The sequence below is a fragment of the Ranitomeya variabilis genome, chromosome 1 (genome assembly GCF_051348905.1).
Source record: "Ranitomeya variabilis isolate aRanVar5 chromosome 1, aRanVar5.hap1, whole genome shotgun sequence".
NCBI classification, from domain to species: Eukaryota; Metazoa; Chordata; class Amphibia; order Anura; family Dendrobatidae; genus Ranitomeya; species Ranitomeya variabilis.
In genome coordinates, this window is record NC_135232.1 from 973,933,646 (window position 1) to 973,939,645 (window position 6,000).

Consider the following 6,000-nt stretch of genomic DNA (forward strand, 5'->3'; position numbering starts at 1 on the left):
CGTCTCTCCCACCCAAGCACATATGTGATTTACACACTTGGTCATGTGTCGACGAACTGTTCTCCCTAATTATCTCAATATTCAGTGAAAAACTGAGAGGAGCAGGAAGAAAAGCTCGTTGTCACGTGACCATCAGTATGAATATCGCATATGAGTGAAGTAGCCATGTGATGACTGATGGAACCTGCAGAGATGAATTCTGACAGTAAGGATATTACACATGTCCAGGTTTGAGATCAAAGTCTGCAGTCATTCTATGTGACTGCAGGCTTCTGAATTCTCACAGCACATTTCATTTTCATTGAGTGAGGCCACAGATGTCTAGTCAGCATGTGACTGCATGTATGCAAATCACCAGCGGGAGAGAATCATGTGCAGTGCGCACTGTGAGAATTTAGAAGTCTGCAGTCACATAGAATGACTGCAGACAGCATAAACTTGGACAACCTCTTTAATGCGCCTAACATAAAAATATGAGAATTAATCAGTATCACAAAATTTTTTTTACGTCCAAGTACCTGATAGATAACGTCTTTAGAGTCGTTCTCTTTCTTTTCTTCTTCATCTTGTCCAGCTCTTCTCTGCAGATTTCCATCTTCTCCTGTCTTCTACAGAACATCCCCACATGATGCCCTTAAAGATAGCAGTGTCATTATAAATGTGATGCTAGTCACTTCTCACGGCCAAGCCGCGAGTCAGAGTGGTCATTCAGCTGCCGCGATGAAAACTAAATCTCCGAGCAGTCATAAATACTCAGAGGTCACCTGAGCGTGCTCGGGAAAACCCGAGCAACGAGTACGCTCGCTCATCACTAGTATCAAGGCAGAGTAGCGGGAGGATTATAGATCAGAGCTGAAGGGGTTAAACAGGCAAATGGTCAGAACGAAGTCCGAGGTCAGGCAACAGATCAAGCATACAGAACTCAAGGCACAGGAAAGCACAAACCTCACAAGCTGAATGTACATCTGGCAGACTTCTGCGAGACACTGCTCAGTTAAGAAACATGGCAATTACCTGGAATAATGAACACCTAGAGCCAGATTGGATAGTCAAGCTGTCAACACACTGACAGCTCAGCACACCCCTATACCAGATTGGATGGACGAGCTCTCAGTAACTGCATCCCAGACACACTGAGGGGTGGAACCGTGACAATAAGGCTGGAGTCACACACAACGTATTAAAATACGGTCTGTTTTTTTACAGACCAAATACGCAGAAATGTTCCCTGAAAAGTGATCCGTATGTCACCCATAGGCAAGGTGTGGCTGCGTATTTTGCGCATGTAAATCTCCGTATGGCATCCGTACGGCGAGATTTTCTCACCGGCTTGCAAAATGGACATAGAATGGATCCATGGGCTCAAATATTCATGAAAACATGTATACAGTCTATATATATATATATATATATATATATATATACATATATGTGAGTGAGACACACATATATATATATATATATATATATATATATATATATTTATATTTCATACAGAGCTAGACCGCAGAAAAGCCGGTAATTCAATTGCTGGCTTTTGCCATCTCCTTATCAACCCCATACATACAGTAAACCATTTCATATCCGTTATTTTTTTACATATTCCTCACTACTAATGTTAGAAGTGTCTGTGTGCAAAATTTGGGAGCTTTAGGTGTTAAAATAAAGGGTTAAATCACGGAAAAAAATGGCGTCTCCCGCACAATTTTCTCCACCAGAGTGGGAAAGCCAGTGAGTGAGGGCAAATATTAACAGCCTAGAGAGGGACCATGGTTAGTGCCCCCCCGGCAAAAAACATCAGCCACCCCAGAAAAGGCACATCTGTAAGATGCACCTATTCTGGCACTTAGCCTCCCTCTTTCCACTCCCGAGTAGCAGTGGGATATGGGGTAATAAAGGGTTAATGTCACCTTGCTAATGTAAGGTGACATTAAGCCTGGTTAATAATGGAGAGATGTCAATAACACACCTATCCATTATTAAGCCAATAGTTATAAAGGGTTAAAAACACACATTATGAATAAAGTATTTTAATGAAATAATTACACATGGGGTTTTAATATCTTTATTGCACGCTCAATCCAAATGACCACCCTCGATCTTCTGAAAAAAAATGGAAAAATTAAAAAACAACAATATCCCATACCTGTCCGCCGTATGGTCATGTCCCATGATGTAAATCCATCTGAAGGGGTTAAATAATTTTACAACCATGAGCCTGCTAATGCAGCTACCTCTGGCTGTAAAAACTGGGGAATGAATGGAATGCAGGGGAACATAGCTTCGTAGACTTGCGGTGATGCGCCCCCTGATGGCATAAACTCATATGAACTCTAGCGTGGGAAAACACTCCGAAAAATTCCCACGGCTGAGAAATATATGGCTGATGGGAGCTGCCCCATAGAGACACATTGGTCCGTGTGCAATGCGTTGTTTTTGCACCTCTCATACGTCCGTATTCCTCTCTATTGTGACCCCGGCCGCAAGCTCCTGAATAAAAATATCTGTCCTACGCTGAGCCCCTAAATAACTAATTGTCCCATACTATATTCCCTGCACAAAATATGAAACTCACACTGTCCCTCTTTTGGTACATGCCCGCCACACTGCCCTCTCCTTTCCACACTACGCAGTTTCTATTCTGTGCCTACTCACACTTTCCTCACCCCATACTGTTGCCTCACATTTCCCCTTCCCTCATCATGTACGTCCCCTCTGCTAACCATACTGTCTCCTCACATATTTACCCTCTCTCTCCATATTTTCTCTTCACACATCCCCCTTGACTACCCATACGGTGTCCGCACCCATCACCCACACTTCCCATAGTTCTTCCTTACACATCCCATCCACCCTGCTCCCCATACTGTGTCCACGCACATTCTTCCCCTCGCTACTCATACTGAGTCCACACCCATCTCCCCACTCACCCCCTCCAGGGAGAATAAACCCATAAATCCACCCCTCCACACAGAATAAATGCACCCACTCTCACACATTGAATAAATCCTCACCACACATATTCACTGAATAAAACCCTCACAGACATTGAAAAAATCCCTCACACACTAAATAAATCCCCCAAATACAAACACACTGAATAAAAGACACACACACTGAACAAATCCCCCCATATACACACAGAATAAATCCCCCCTTTCCCCAACAACAAACACACACACACAAAATCTCCCCCACGCTGGTGTCTTCAACTTCTCAACCACAGGAGCACTTACCAATGATCCTCTTCTATCTTCTGCATGCTGGCGAGTGATGTCAGCAGCATAGCCACATGACCTGATCATGCTGCTGGCGTCGCTCTGACCCGACGGTCAGAGCTTCAATTGTACTCGTGTCTGTAAGACGTAAGTACACTTGATCTCTGGGAGCCAGGACGGTGCAGCTTTTCTGTGCCGGCTGTCAGCTTGACAGCTGGCTCAGAGAACTGCCGACTCCCAGTCCGGGGAGCGGCAGAATGCAGCCACCGGGGGAGACACTTCGGACCAATAGCGCCCCTCTGCCGGCTGCACCCGGGGCACATGCCCTGGCTACCCCCCCTAGATACGCCTATGTATGATGCACCAATTCTGGCACCCTGTCTCAGTTCTTCCCATTTGCCCTGGTGTGATGGAAATCAGTGTAATGGGATTAGGAGTCGATGACAGCTGTGATTTGTCAAAAATCACAGCAGGCATCAATCCTTGGTGTTAGTAATGGTGAAATGTCTGTCAGAAACCTCAATTACTAATCCAGTAAGAAAAAGGAAGAAAACACACACAAAAATCCTTTATTCACAAATGCCCTCATTCTCCCATTTATTTAAAAAATAAATATCATGCTGTTCCAAATAATTCAACCATCCGACGATCTCCCACATTGTTTGAAGCACAGGCTTTTAGAGCCGCCACTGAAGGGTCTGTCCGTGAGGTTGCATGAGTTCACAACTACCTGGGTCTCATGGAGCACCATGACCAGCAATCGAGGAGATATGTGTTATGATCCGGTGACCTTGGAGCCACATGAAACTTTCTCTGGAGTCAGTGGAACCTGTACTGACTGCAAATCCTGAACTAACAAAGCAACTAGAAGTAGCCGTGGGGTGTGCCTAACAAACCCTAGACACCTCGACACAGCCGGAGGACTAAATACCCCTATAGATGGAAATAGGAATACTACCTTGCCTCAGAGCAGAATCCCAAAGGATAGGCAGCCCCCCACGAATAATGACTGTGAGTAGGAGAAGAAAAGACACACGCAGGTAGAAAACAGGATTTAGCAAAAGAGGCCACTCTAGCTAAATAGGAAAGGATAGGACAGAAAACTAGGCGGTCAGTAATAAAACCCTTTCAAAAATATCCACCGCAGATAATACAAAAAATTCCACAATCTAAAGACGTGGAATGAATATCTGCAACCCCAGAGAATCCAACAAGACTGAGAAAATACTGACACAATCTAAGCTGGACAAGAAAACACAAAAGAATAGCACTGAATTATGAAGCACACAGCATGTGTGCCACAGAAAAAAAAACCCAGACACTTATCTTTGCTGATTTGGCAGGAAAGCAGGAGGAACCAGGCAGGGGTCCAACACCTCCCAACAACAATTGACAACTGGCAAGGACTAATGAATCCTGCACACCTAAATACCCCAGTCAGAACTGCAATCAGCAGACACACCTGACCAGGACTGCAACCCAGGGACAACTGCATTACCACCTACTACCACCGGAGGGAACCCAAAAGCAGAATTCACAACAGATATGGCATAATCGCTGTGGTATGTCAGACTGCCGGAATGCACTGACGATGTGTCATGCAGAGTGCAGTGATATTACAGCGGTTCCACCAGGTCACGTGGACTGCCGTAGAGCACTCTATGTACACTTAGTTCACAGCTTCCAGGTGCCCCAGCAGCTGTGAACTGTGTGTAGCGTTAAAGTATCCCTAAAAGGCTTCCTTAAGGTTTCCAGTCCTCACAGCTGCTGCGAGACCCAGTGGCTGTAAACTCTGCAAACCTTACTGGAGTTCAGAGCCACTGGGTCTCCCAGTAACTGCGAGGCCTGGAAAACTGAAGGGAGCCTTTAAGGTTATTAGAGTTATTAGAGTTCCCAGCTGCTGGAACACCTGGATGCTGTGAACACTTGTATCCTTAGTTCACAGTCTCCAGGTGTCCCAGCAGCTGGGAACTCCAGTGAACTCAAAGTCTGCCAGCTGTGTGCACACGTTGCATTTTTCCCATGTTTTTTATTGCATTTTTTATCTGCGTTTTTGTACAGCAATGAAGGTTGTTTAAGGCTAATTGAAAAAAAAGAAAAAAGCCTAAGGCCGCCGTCACACATGCGAGTTTTACGGATGTAAGAGCGCAGAAACTACGTGCGTAAAACTCGCATAACATACGGCACAATGATTCTCAATGGGTCTCGTCCTATCAGCCGTATATTACGGATCCGTAATATACGGCGTTCTACGGCCGTACAAAATCGCAGCATGCTGCGTTTGTCAGCCAAATTGCCAATGAAAGTCTATGGGGGCGAGAAAAATACGGATTCCACACGGACCAGCAGTGTGACTTGCGAGAAATACGCAGCGGTGTTAGTGAAAAGTCGGTAATTCAATTGCCGGCTTTTCATTTCTCCTGCCTAAACCCGACAGGATATGAGACATGGTTTACATACAGTAAAGCATCTCATATCCCTTTTTTTATGCATATTCCACACTACTAATGTTAGTAGTGTGTATGTGCAAAATTTCAGCGCTGTAGCTGCTAAAATAAAGGGTTAAATGGCGGAAAAAATTGGCGTGGGCTCCCGCGCAATTTTCTCCGCCAGAGCGGTAAAGCCAGTGACTGACGGCAGATATTAATAGCCAGGAGAGGGTCCATGGTTATTGGCCCCCCGTGGCTAAAAACATCTGCCCCCAGCCACCCCAGAAAAGGCACATCTGGAAGATGCGCCTGTTCTGGCACTTGGCCACTCTCTTCCCACTCCCTGTAGCGGT